General features: G+C 50.2%; 1 protein-coding gene across 4 annotated transcripts in view; it reads left to right on the top strand.

Annotated features, from left to right (window-relative positions):
- The first annotated feature begins 522 nt into the window (after positions 1-522).
- Positions 523-13,993, top strand: part of Farp1 (FERM, ARH/RhoGEF and pleckstrin domain protein 1) — a 254,241-nt gene continuing 240,770 nt past the window's right edge. The window contains exon 1 of one of the 4 annotated variants that reach the window (XM_074043098.1): positions 523-630. The gene's annotated coding sequence lies outside the window, so the exon portion shown is untranslated. Of the gene's footprint in view, positions 631-746; positions 886-1,309; positions 1,519-13,993 lie in introns of those variants that run through there. The other 3 variants (XM_074043099.1, XM_074043101.1, XM_020183315.2) reach the window with 3 other exon arrangements.

Raw genomic sequence — 13,993 nt, 5'->3', positions numbered from 1 at the left:
CTCCTGACTCGACTTCACCAACGCTGCCGACTTGCAAGAAATAGCTCAGTGCCTCATATTCGGCAGGCAGCTCGATGCACCTAGGTGTCACCCACCAAGTCATCCTCACTTCTAAATAATCACCCTTGCTCATCCCAACCCGCTCTTCAAGAGCAACTCCAATTAGGCTGAGTTCTGTGGTGGCCTCTGACCTGAGGTCGGGGAACTCCTCCAGGATGTAAAGTGACCCAAGCTCTGAGCCAGCCACCTTCAGGGGCTGGGATTCTCTAGGCTTGGAGCATGAGGGCAAAGCTTCCGGTCCCATCAGCTGCCCCCAAGACCTCTCCCATAGCGCGTGGGGAGAGGGAGGAGACCAAAGGACAAGTCCAGAGGCTAGGAAGAAAATGAAGGTGGAGCAGCACCCGGTGGCTGGGGACAGTGGCCTTCTACGTTCCCTGCCTTCTAGGTGCTGAATCTGGCTCCTGGTTCCAGCAAGCACCTGCAAACCACTCCTCTCGTCCTCCCCACCATCGGCCCCTAGCGGAGGGAGGGGGTGTGGGTGGCCACTGTCGTGGGATTCGCCCAGGTGGAGGACGCTGGGCCCGCACGGGAGCGGAGGTGACAACTGCTGCCTCGGGGATTGAATCCAGGGTGGGTGCCAGAAGCCCCTGCCAGTGGCCGCGAGGAGGGGGATTCGTGGGTCCTCACGCGGCGACGCAGCCCTTGCAGTGCTTCTCCAAGCGACCTGAGGCGTGGCCGCCCCTGATCCCGCACCCGCTGCTCCTGGCTTCGCGGTGCACGCGTCGCGGACGCGCCTCACTTTGCTTCTCGGCACCGCAGCAGGGCCGACGCCTCCCTGCTGGCACGTCCCGCGCTGGGTTCGGTGGCGCAGCGACGACAGCTGAAGTAAGGCCGGGCCCCAGGCCACCTCTCCCGGGGCGCACCTGCCCTCCGGGGCGGGCGCGGCGCGGAGGGACGGGCCGCGGCGCAGGTCGCCGGCGCGGACGCTGGAGGGGGCTGTGGCTCTCCGGCTGTCCCCGCGATCGCGGAGTGAGGCGCCCGGCTCCCCCCGCGCAGGGGCCGGCCCAGGCCGCCCGCACTTCCCGCTCGCCGGCCTCGGACGCGGCGGGTCCCGCGCGGGCGCAGCGGCTGCGTGCGCTCGGCTTGGCGCGGGGCGGGAACGCGGCCACCGCCCGCTTTGCGCCGCTCCTCCCCGCGCGAGTGCCGCTCGGCCCGGCGTGCGGGCGGCCATGGCGACCCGGAGCCCGCTCCCCACCCACCCTGCCTGCTCCGCCCTCCCCTCCGCCCCGCGCCACCTTTGATGGCTCGGACCTCGGCCGGCCACCGCCAGCCCAGCTCGCGCGCCCGCGCCATCGCCATCGCCATCGCCGCCACCGCCGCCCGCGGGTATTAATAGCCCGCGCGCCGCCGCAGGCTCAGCCCGGAGCCTCCGCGCCCTCGCCCGCCGCCGACCCGGAGCCCGGAGCCCGGAGCCCGGAGCCGGGGACCCGGAGCCGCTGGAACCGCGGGCGCCGCGAGGTAGGAGGCGCGCGGGGAACAATGCCCGCGCCGGAAGGGCGGCCGCCGGCGGGGTCCCGGTCCCGGTCCCGCTCCCGGCCCGGGTGGCAACTTGTGCGAGTCCCGGCGCCACCGCGCACCGCTCCCGGGCGCGGGCCGGGCAGGCTGCGTGGCCCGCGGGGTCCCGGCCGCAGCGGCGGGCCAGGCAGCCCGGCCACAATGGCAGGAGCTCCGGGCCCTGCGCCTTCCTTTGCACCCTCTCTCTCGCCTCCGCGGACCTGGGTGCGGGGCGTCCAGCCCGTCCCCCGGTTGCCTCCCCACCCCCTGGCGCCCTTCCCCCCTTCCTGCCACCCCACCCTGCCGGGTGACAGCGCCCGACGCCGCTTCCGGACCTCGGGCTGCAATCTCGGCCCCCCGAGATCGGTTCCCGGGCCGGGGAGGTGGCCGCTGGCGCGGGTTGCCACCGCACCGCTGGGTGCCCCGCAGCTCTCCCACGCGCGGCGAGAGGCTCCCGGTGGGTGACAAAGAGGAGCACACCCTCTGCCTACATTAGATCTTGTCTGTTGATGCATGAGTGCCTTTATGGAGGGCAAAGTTTGGGGTTTCTCCTTTTTTTTTTTTTTAATGCAAAGGACAGATTTTTTAAATTTATTTTTTTGGTGTTGAGCATTTCAAAACAACTTCTGATGGTGGTTTTACGATTTAAGTTCCGGAAACTTCAGCCGTGTGATTCAGCTGGATCCCTGAGAGAAGTGTGTGCATTGTATTTTTTTTTTTTTGCGGGGAGGGGGATCCGAGTTTCCTGTAATGTGTGGATTTCATTTCTGGCAGCTGGAGACCAGCGGTTGTTGGGGGGCTGTGTAGGGTCCCCCAGAAAGGAGGGAAATGAGGCTGACAAAGAAAGGAGGACCAAGGGAGCAGCTCAGCTTGTTGGAGTGTGGGAGTGATTGCGTCTCATCTGGAACAGTTTAGCTGTCCCCCCCACTCGTCCCCCGCCCCCAGCTCTCTGGAGTCCCCGCAGCCTCAGGCTGTTTCATTTTATTATTGTTGTCACAGCCTTCCTCCTCTGTTAGTTTCCCAGGTTTGCCTCGCCTACCCTGGCTCCCTTGGGGACCCCCCTCTCCTCCCTCCGAGCCTGCCCTGCGCTGGGTGCTGGCTAGCCAGCTTTCAGAACCTTCTCCAGCATCGTCTTGCTTTGCTTGTTCCATCCGAACAAGGGATGGAGAAGCAAAAGCCTCTTGTTCTGAAGGCTTCAGGGGGAGTTGCCTTAGCAATGGAGTTGGATTTTCAGAAGGCAGGGCCCCTTCTCAGGTCCCTGGCCTTGGCGGTCTTCCCTCCTTCCGCCCCTCTGCCTGGGGTTTACCCTCAGCCTTTCAGATGGGTGGGTTCTCCGGATGTGACACTTCCGATGATGCCCTTCGTCCCTGGGTCCCGCATCGTCGCCGCTCACTTTGTATTCCCGCAGCATCGTTGTGCAGCAAGGCAGCGCGATCTTGGAGTTACTCCAGGCACAACGAAACGTTTGTGTTTTGGGAACCTCTCCCTCATAGATCTGCTTGTGGGAAGAATAAATGGAAGTATTATGGGGCCGTGGCTGGTTTGCTGGGGGAGTTGGTGGTGGAGATAGTCAGTGGATGTCTGCTTAGGCCATAGTGCTCTCTGGAATCTCTTACTTATTTCTTTAGGAGGTTTGGAATGACACCTCCCACCTCCTTTTTTGAGATGGTCTCTCTCCATAGTCCAGACTGGATCCTCCTGCCTGAGCTTCTGGAGTGCTGGAATTAAAGCCGTGCACTACTGCACCTGCCTACGATTCTGCTTTTCACACTGATATTCCCCTCCCTGGAATGGATATTAGAATACCAGCCAAACTTACCAAAAGACAATTTTGAAATAATCCATCCTGAACAACTTTCTTTCTGGGTTCTTGCAAGTTGTTTTAGAATTTTCCTAAAAGTGCAAACAACCTGGACGAATGGTTTTGTTTTGCTTCTCATTAAAGAAACTGTTCAGGACTGGAGATGTGGCTCAGTAGTACAGTACTTGCCTAGCATGCACAAGTCCCTGGATGTGATCCTAGCACTGCAAAAACCAAACCAAACCAAAACAGAACCAGAGTCCCGTGAAATTGCATTTTTTAGAGAAAAGAATTAAATATAGAAAAAAAGAATTAAATATAGTATTGAAAGGGTTAGTTTTAAAATGGAGTCCACAGTCTAATGTTCATCGAGGACACGTTTACTTCATTTGGAAAATGAAAAAGGACTTTTTTGGCCAGGGGTGGTGGCTCACACCTGTAATCCTAGCTACTTGGGAGATGGAGATCAGGAGGATTGTGGTTGGAGCCAGCCCAGGCATAAAGGTTGAGAGACCGCATCTCAACCAATGACTGTGCTAGGTGGCATGTGCCTGTTATCCCAGTTACCAGGGAAGCACCCAAAAAAGAAAGGATCATGGTCCAGGCAGGCCCAGGCATAAAGCAAACCCTTACCTCAAAAGTAATCCAGGCAAAAAGGGCAGGCAGAGCGGCTCAATTGGTGGAGTGCCTGCCTAGCGAGTGGGAGGCAGTGAGTCTAAACCCAGTACCACAAAAACAGAACAGAACAAAAGAAACAAACAAAAAAAGTCTTTTTCCATCCTCAACGACTGTCAGGAACACTAGACTAAAAGAAAAGAACCTAGTTTTTTGCATGTTGAATGCACTTTAGATGCCCAGGGGAATTTTGGGGAACTGTGACTGAGTAGGTACTTAGGTTTTGACAGCATCAGGAACCTGCGTTTTAAACAGATCTTTTGTACCTGGCCCAGTGCCTCAGTATTTTTGAGAAATGCACTTTCTTCTTCAACTGAAGATGCTACAGATAAGAGGGGACCCACCCAATCCTGTAATCCTGTCTTCAAGTCCTGCCCCCTGGACTGTTGCCTGTGTTGCTCACCATTTTTTTGGGGGGAAGAGGGCCATGGGTTTTAGGTTTTGGCTTTGTTTCTTCTGTTTCTCAAATCTGATTGCGAGGAGGGCTGTCGACGTGGGGCTGTGGAGTGAGTGGATCGCTGTCTTGCTTTTTAGTGGCTTGAATTTAGGTTGTGTCTTTATTTACTCTTTCAGCCATGGTGACACAGGTTTGGCTGTTAACCTCACTAATCACTTTCATGAGGCCCAGAAGCCTGGTTTCTATTAAAATTACTCAAAATACTGACCTCTCTATGCCAAATACAGTCTTTACTTTTAATCCAGAATACCCCCAGAAAATGTTGAAATCAATATAGAGAAAGTGACTTACTGAGATCCTGGTTCCCTGGTGTAAGTGAGCTGAAAATGTTTCCCAAGTCGAGTGGAAGGTAGACGATTGATACATCACTCAAACATGGTGGGTCCCCAGTGTTTGATACTAGTGAAGTAAGCCAGAGGGCCACTGATACAGTGTGACCCAGACAGAGGCCATGCTCTGCTCAGTGTGCTTGGATACTTCACAGAGCGCAGTTTTCTTCCTTTACTGTGCATGGGAATTACAGACAGACTGCAAGATTTGCAATTGATGTGGAAATTCATCATTGGCACTGAATTGATTTTATGTGTGTAACTGTCATTTGTGCATGCATCTTAAAAAAAAAAAAGTCCACAGGTCAAACTGGACTGCCTTTAATTCTTTCTCATGATATCCTTATCACAAGAGGAGCTCCTTTTTCCTGAACACTTAGGAAGTGCCTTCCCTAAAGGTGTCTCACCGAGCACAAAACCTGGACGATGGTGACTTTCAGTTTTCCTTCTCATTCCAGTGCCCGGAATAAGCAAGCCCTTGGTAAATACTGGCGTGAAGAAGACACACCAGCTTTTTTTTTTTTTTTTTGGCAGAACTGGGTTTTGAACTCAGGGCCTTGCACTTGCTAGATTTAGTTTTTACTGCTTTGTAATTTAGCAATTTGATCCTCAAAGCTGGCTGTTAGTGTAAAAAGCCACATATACACAAAATCACGTAAAAGCATGAAGAAAGTAAAATGTACCCCAAATCCTGCCACCTATTACTGAGAATACGTTCATTAATATTTCGGCATCTGTGCCGGGCCTAGTGGTGCGTTCCTGTAATCCTAGCATTCAGGAGGCTCATGCATTTGAGACCAGTCTCTACCTTGTGAGATTTTTGTCTCCACAAACAATCAAACAAACAACAATAAACCCAACCAACGAAGCAGATGCTTTCCCCACATTTGACGGCATTTTTCCTGTTTTATTTGTTCTTGTCCACATGCTCCCTTCTTGTACTCTGGACCCTGCTCCTGGGCTGACTTTCCTTCCTCCCCAGATGCATCCTTCAGAACTCATTAGCCGGTAACCTCGGGTTTTGGGTGCCTTAAGCATCTTGCTTGTAAGGGATGGGCTGCACGGTTGCAGTTCTAGGCGGTGGGTCTCTTCTGTCCCCATTGCTGGTGTGGGCTGATTGCTACTTGCTGCTTTTAAGGTCTTTGGGTGCCTGCAGTTTCCCTGCCGAGGGTCTGGGAATTTCTTTTGTCCTTTGCCTGCCTCCCTCTCTCCTCTCCCCTCCCTCTCTCCTCTCTCACATGTCTTCTTAGCAGTTTGCGCCTTCCTGCTGCTCTGTGTCTGGATGGGCTCTGATTTCTCTGGCCACGCATTCATCTTTGACCAAGGAGTTGACTTTGGGCTTGGCTCTCAGTGAAGCTACTCTGAACATTTGTGAGCAAGTCTTGAGCAGAGGTAGTTCTCATTTTTCTTGCTGGATCTGATAATCTGGGCTTTTTAACTCCTTCCCATCTGTTTTCCAAAGGGGTTGAGCCATTTTACATCCCACGGGGTGTAGATTTCCGGGCACCCATCCTCACCTGCACTTGACCTTGGCAGTCTTCTGCATCTTACCCATTTCCGTGGATGGCAGTGCTGTCTTACTGAGGTTTTCTTTTGGATTTTCCTCCTGACCAATGAGACCTTTTCACGTGCTTACCAATTCCGTATCTTTTGTGAACGTCTGTTACATCTTTTGTCTTTATTTTTTATAACTTTATTGATTATATTGACGTAATAAACTGCGCATCCTCCTCGTAGCTTACAGTGGGAAGTGCTTTGTATATTCTGGGTACACGTTCTTTGGAAGGTCTGTATCACACAGATGTTTTCACTTATTTGTCTATTCTATCTTCTTTGTTTTACTGCTGTCTTTTGAAGAGCAGAAGTTACAAGGAAAACATTTTAATGATGTAATTATTGGACTAAGTAATTGTCAGGGAATTTATTGAACTTTGGAGAAGTTGAGCGTTTTCTGTGTACCAGGGAGACATAGACTAGTATTGCTGGTCCAGATGTCACACTCCCTGGGGCCAGTTCTAGTCTTTCCTCTCGAAACTGACTTGGGAAGACCTGAAATTGGAAAAAAAAAATTACCTGCTTATTTTGAAAATATGAGCAAATTGGTGCTTGATGTTCTGATTGAACCAACAGATTCTAAAAATCCCAATTCACGTTGTGTTCCTTTTAGCACACAGGAGGGTTATGAGAAAGAAATGTCTTTGAAATCAAAAGAGAAAGTGGGGAGGGCTCTGGACAAAGTCGATATGTGACAATCTGAAAAGAGGTTAGTAGGGCACATTGAGGTGGCTGGGAGCGGACTGTAATCCCTTCGTTTGGGCAGATTAATCACACCTGCCTGTCTGTGTATTCTCCCTCGTTTCCACATGAGACAGCAGTATTGAGACCAGGAAGTAGGTTTTCCTAGGTTTTGGTTCTCCTGGCTGATTTGAACTAGAATTTGTGAAATGAGCACCATGACGCTTCAGGTCAAGGAAACAGATGGTGTCAGAGGTGACAGGAGTCGGGAGTGTAGCTGCTGATGTCGGATAAGCCTGCCCTTATACATCTTCCACCTTGTGGGGTTGGGCACATTACTGCTCTCTTTCCCCAGTCCTTGAGGGAACATTTGAGAAGGCTTTTACTTCCCAGTGGCAGAGCTCTGACTAATAGCATCTTAAGTCGTCAGATATTAAGTAGCCCCAGGTAAGAGGGGGGGCTCCCACTTCATGGCTGAGCTCAAGGTGTCTTTAAAGATGTGGGCGCTTTCTCGCCTTCCGCTGTTTTCCTCAGTGTGTTGCATTAGACAGCTGCAGCCTAATTAGCTACGTGGCTGAAGGCTGCTGCAGCTCCAAGCTTCATGTTCTCACATCAGGCAAAATCCTTCCCAGAGGCCTCCAGCATCTGGAAGGCTTTTGGAGGGGGTTCTGGGAAAGGTTTCTGTGCTTTTAAAAAGAAACCCAAAGACCACATGGAATGTCTGGAGCCACAGCAGCCATTTTGTGACTTGAGTAAGAGAAGGACAGTCGATTCTGTCATATAGACTCAGTGTACCTGGCACTCGGTAGACCTAATGATACTAATCTGCACTTAGGATATGAAATAACACGTTTATTTACCTTCCAGTCCTGCTTGAGTTGGGGTTGTCTGGCATAGCCATTCAAAGCATTATGACTGACTGCTAACACAGTTTTTCATCTGTCATTAACATTGTCTTTGAGAAAACTGGTTTCTACCCACTTCTAATGTGGAGAGTGATTTTGAAGGCATTTCAAATCACTCTGAGAGATGGACTATTTTAAAGGACTTTCAATTATTGATAATGTGTGCCAATCCGAGGCTGCGTGGATTTTGCCTCCTTTACTGTGCTTTGCAGAGTGTCTGCTTGGGATTGACCACTTGGCAGTCTGGATTACAGAGCACACTCATTTCACTTCATCACCTCTTTCTCCCTCCCTCCCTCCTTCCTTCCTCTCTCCTTTCTCTTTCCCTCCCTCTTTTCCTCCTCCCCCCCCCTTTCTTTCTTTTTGGGTGGCACTGGGGTTTGAACTCAGGACCACATACTTGCTAGGCAGGCGCTCTACCCCTTGAGTCCCTCCTGCAGCCCCTCACTTCATTTCTTGAAGAAAGAGGATGGCAGGGCCTGGGTTTCTGTCAACCCAGAGTAGCGCTGTGTGCTCATTGCACACCGGTTAGGTGAGTGCTGCCGTTAACCAGGCTGACTGCCTGTGAAAATCCTGGATGGAGCCTTTGCCTCTCTGGTCTCAGATCCCAAGGTGAATCCAAGTAGAGGGACCGGCTTGGAAATAATGGGACTTGGGTAAACCACAGGCTTCCCAAATGAGGTGAATGTCTTCCTGAATTTGGGAAGAAAAGTTAAATGATTTAATGATAAATTTATATTAATCCAAGCAACTGAATGGCACATACAAAATCCAAGTGGAAAAACCAATCATGGAGCGTAGAACAACAATATTCTTGTCTTTTAATTTAATAAATAAAAAGACTTGTTTTTGATATAAATCTTTAAAAAGATTCTATTTCTTTAAAAAGGCCCTGTTCCTGCCAGTGGAGGAGGGTGATTGACACTGCCCCTGCTGGGCCTGGTTCTGTTTCTGTGAGGGCTTAGCAGTCAACAAACGCTGATCTGATCGAGTAGATGTGTTGGTACCATGGCATTTGGGCTCATCCCCGCTCTCAGAGCACTTGGCATCCAGGATGGATGGAGAAATGGGTAATTCTGAGAAAGGGCGAGGTGGATCCCTGCTCTGCAAGGGACTGGGAATGGCCAAACACTGGGCCCTGGCTGGAGGAGGAGGCTTTTGTTGCTGTTGTTGATGGTGGGACTGGGGTTTGAACTGTGGGCTTCACGCTTGCAAAGCAGGTGCTCTGCCTCTTGAGCCGCACCTCAAGTTCATTTTGCACTGGTTATTTTTGGAGATGGGGGTCTCTCAAACTATTTGCCTGGGCTGGCCTCGAAACTTGATCCTCCTGATCTCAGCCTCCCAAGTGGCTGGGATTACAGGCATAATACTGGTTTTGTTTGTTTTAGTGATTACTGTGTACCCTGTTTATTGTAACACCATTTTTTTAAAAATTCAAACTTCTGTGGTCCCTCCCAACTGTTAACCACCCCTCCAGGGACTTTGGGTTCCCTTTGTAGAAGAATTCCTTACCCTTCTGCTGGGATTAGAGTCACATACTTGCAGTGACCCCACCCCTGCCCCCACCAGGAAAGGACTCAAGGTTGTGCAGGCAGGGACCACTCTTGGGTGTGTGCTTTGGGACTGGGTGCAAAAGGAGGTGTGGTGGTCGTACCCAGACAACAGTAGCCTTTCCAGATGGATGGCCTTGATAGGCACAAAGAAGGAAAAAACAAGCAAGACAAAACTTGGGGTGAGGGCGTGTCAGCAGAAAGGTTAGGACAGAATGTAAAGGGGCAGCCTGTGTCCCTCAGAGGGCAGAGGGTGTGCCAAGCCAGGAGGCTCAGAGTCCCAGAAATGTTGACGTCTGTGCTCATCGGGCCACAGTTCTGATCCAACACTCATGGCGTGTTATCCTCAGAACCGTGCTCCCTCACTTGGATTCAGACCCAGCTCATGGAGAGGGAGCAGGGGGACAAGTTTGCACCTGTGCAGGGTGACTCCGCAGCATCACTGTCCCTGGGACAAGAGTCCCCGCACATGGTGTAACAGGGAAGACTGGGCACCTGTCCTCCTGTCTCCATCAGGCCACTTTGACACTGACGTCAGCTCCCTCAGCCCTCGCCTGTCCCCAGCAAACAGGGCCTTGTGTGAGAATGTGCTGTGATGACAGGGAACATACTTGAACTGTGACCCAGCTGGGTCTTGCCACCCATCAGCGCCCCAGTGGAAGCAATGTGACTCTGGCTCAGCCCACCGTGGAGAATGCTCAGGTGCTGTGCTGAGTCTACTGAGCAGGGTGGGGGGACCCCGGGAGCCCTGCCTCTGGCTTCAGTGACGTCTTCCAGGCTTGAGCAGACTCTCTGGTTGGGGAGTGGGCATTGCATGAGGTGATCGGAGAGAAATGTCACCTCCTGTCTAGTTTCCCAGTAATTCTTCACGATTTAGGAGGAATGAAAGTGACAGCACCTTTAGATCTGTTGGGCACCATGCATAGGTAAGTCCTATTGTTTATGTCACATCAGTGAACAAAACAGATGAGAGGCGGAGTGGCTCAAGAGGTAGAGCAACTGCCTAATGAGAGGCCCTGAGTTCAAACCCCAGTACCACCAAAAAAAAAAAAAAAGATGAGAAAGTCCTTGTCCTCACGGAGACCATGTGTGTGAGTGCGTGTGTATGATTTTGTTTTCCCCAAGGCTCCTAGGTACTCTGTGACTTGAGGGACCAAACCCAGCATTTGCTCTTGAGCACCTTTTTTTTTTCAGATCCCCTAGTACTGGGGACCACACACTCTGCCTCTGAGCTGTCCCCACCCCTATGGCTGTGTCCTTTAAGTCAGGGACAAATGTTCACAGGGACTCCAGCAGGACCTGTCGTCAGCTGTGGAAGAGGCTGGCGAATGGCGATTGTTCAAAAGGTGGAATTCTCAGGTACAGATAATGGAGCGTAAATAATTTGCTTGGAAGAGTCCAGCCCTTCTTTTAACACTTGAAAATCAGGGGCTAGCAGAGTGGCTGAAGTGATAAAGGCACTGAGTTCAAATCCTAGTACCACCAAAAAAAAAAAAAGAAAAAAATCAGGGGACGCTGGCCTTAAAGGTGGTTTAACATGTGAATATATTTTTCCTTATAGGAAAAAGGAATTGAAACTGCTTCTAAAGGAAAGTATATATTTTTTACTTTGTACACTTTGGGTGTACAGTTCTGTGAGTTTTAACACACACATAGATCCGGGTAACCAACTCCACAGTCAGATTCTGGAACATTCTCACACCCTCAGAAAACCTTCCTTATGCTGCCCCATAACCACAAACCCTGTTAACCTCTGAGCTTTCGTCTGTCACTAGCTCCAGTTCGGTGATTTCTAGACTATACCACGTACCTAGAAGCATGGTTCATGTGAGCTGTTCACTCTGGCTGCTTTTTTGCCCAGCATAGGGACTGAGAGATTCTTCTACGTTTTCAAGAGCTGCCAAAGTTGTTTTACTTCTCTTGCCAAGAAGTCGTCCATTGTCTGGACGTACCACAGTGTGTCTGTCCTGCTGGAGGGACAGTTGTGAACAGAGGGGCTGTAAACTTAGAGCTGCTGTAAGATTTCACACGAAATATCACAAGTGGATCTTGGGGTGCAGTGGAACCTTATGACAACACTTATTTTTTAAAGCAAAAAGTACAGAGAAAACCATTTTTTCTTCTCTCTCTTTCCTTCCCCCTTCTCCTCTCCCTCCTTTTTTTCTTTTGCAGTGCTGGGGCTTGAAACCAGGGCAAGGCAGGCGTTCTGCCACCTGAGCTACATCCCCAGCAAGAAAAAGAGTTTTGGAAAGGGTGTGATTGAAGAAGTGACTGGTTTCTTGGACTGTCAGGCAGAGGCCTGCGGAGCTGTATAGCTGCCTTCTTTTGGAAGAGCAGGGGAAAAAGGGAACCGTGTGTGGAAAAGCCAAGGCCCCAGCACCAAAGTCAGCAGGAAATCAGTGCAAACACTCAGTCCTGAGGGTGTTTTAGCTCAGAGGCTGATACCAATATAGGTTTAATTTCCATAACCATTTTGTTGATTTTCTACATAAATGTGTAGTGGGAATAATAAAATTAGTCTGGCGTTGTGGCTCAAATGGTAGAGCTGCTGCCTAAGCAAGCTTGAGGCCTTGAATTCAAAACCCAGTACTGCTAAAAATAAAATAAAAAGTAACAGAAGCAACTGAGAGGCAGTGTAGGTGGAGAGGGAAGAACTCAGGCTTCAGGGCAAGTATGAGTTTATCTATTGCTGTGTGACAAATTTAATGGCTTAAAACAAATACCTTTTTGTCGCTTCTGGTGCGTTAGGTTTTGGGACGGGCTTGATCAAGCAGTTCTGGGTCAAATGTTTGTAAGATCTGCTTCTCAGTAGCCCCCTGAGTCTCTTGGGGGGGGGGCGGGCTTGAGGACCCTCACGCTATGGTGTCTGACTTCTCCCAGAATGAGTGGTCCATGAGGGAGCCATGGTGCAGGCTGGAAGTCACATGCTGCTCTCCCAGAGCATTCTTGTTCACAGGGCCACCATGACTCAGTGGCAGATGATGACACAAAGTGCAGATGCCAGAGACAAGAATCAGTGGGTGCCATCTTGGAAACTGGCTATCAGACACCTGTGTTCAGCCTCTGCCACTCAAAAGTGTCGTCTAGAGAGAAAAAGTCATTTCTGAGACCCAGATTCCTTCCATTTTCTTATTCAATTTTTTTTTTTTTAATTTTCACTTTTGTTTGTGTTTTGGCTTTGGGAAACAAGGTCTTCCTATGTAGCTCGGGCTGACCTCAAACTTGAGATTTCTCCTGCCTCAGCCTCTGTAGTGCTGAGATTACAGGCATGCTTACCACGTCCGGCAGCTTTCCTCACTTATTGACAGCAACTTCTACTGAAGTATTTTGCAGTGCCTGGAAAAGTGCCCAGATCATAGTAAGTGCCTAGTAAGTATCTGTTGAAGACTCACTGTTGTAAATGGTAAACTGTGTCACAAATCATTTACATTTCTTGGTAAACTGTCGCCTCCCTTGGCCTTCTCAGGATGCAATTATTGCCCGTGCTCCTCTTCGAGTCTCCTTTATCTGAAGGTCACTCACCATTTCTTTGTGGTGATGCTCTTAGGTTGCTACTTTAAAAAATGAGCACTTTCCTTTACAAATTTATGCAAGATATACACTTACGTGCATTGAGAAAAGGATGTCATGTATAGCTTTCTTCAGATCCGTGGTCTTTATTTTCTCCTTTGAACTTTTCTGTATTTTCTCAGGTTCCCACAATAAATTTTTATTGCTTTCTAAGCAACGAACCATGTTACTTATAATGAGAAGAGTAAACTATTTTTCAGAGACCCATGAAAAGGAAAATCTTTAAACATTCCCTCCACCCCCCCCCCCCCCCCCCCCGTGGACTAAGCTAAGCCTGCACATATGTAAACCATCCCGTGTTGTCGCTTTTGGCTACAGAACCTGGCATTGCAAATATAGTATTGAAACCATCTATCAGGGGTCATTTTCTACTTCCTCATGTGTCCATGACGTGACAAAGGAGCACAGACACGCATGCCGCTTGGGTGAGGGGTGATTTTTCTTGAGCAGATGGTTATCCCAAGGAACTTCTGCTTTGTGGTTTGGAAGTTCAGTCGTGAGGTCTGTTATCCAGAGCAGAAGGGTGCTTGGGTTTCTGAGATAGAATAATTGATAAGCATGAGCCCGGACACCATTTCAGAATTACCCCATCAATAAATACGTCCCAGAGTGTGAGTGTGAGGTCCGGAGCCTGTCACAGGGAGCAGGGATGGGGAACAGTTGTGTCTCCCCAGCTTTTAAGTGGTACAGACTGGTCTATACTGAGTGTGCAACTCTCCCGGTGGGATGACTCCTCTTGCTGAACAAATGGCCATGCTTACCTGTAGGAAAGACAGGTTTTTTTCCTTCTAGCCATGCCATGCTCTTTGGGGTGTGACCTGCCTGCTCACCTGGAGGAGCGAGACAGGAAAGACATTGTTCTAGTTCTTTGCTCACTCACTTTCCCCAGCATGGTTTGGTGCCAGTACTTTGGTTCA

The sequence above is a fragment of the Castor canadensis genome, chromosome 10 (genome assembly GCF_047511655.1).
Source record: "Castor canadensis chromosome 10, mCasCan1.hap1v2, whole genome shotgun sequence".
Lineage (NCBI taxonomy): Eukaryota > Metazoa > Chordata > Mammalia > Rodentia > Castoridae > Castor > Castor canadensis.
Note: the sequence above shows the minus strand (reverse complement) of the source record. Positions and strands in the feature narration are given on the sequence as shown.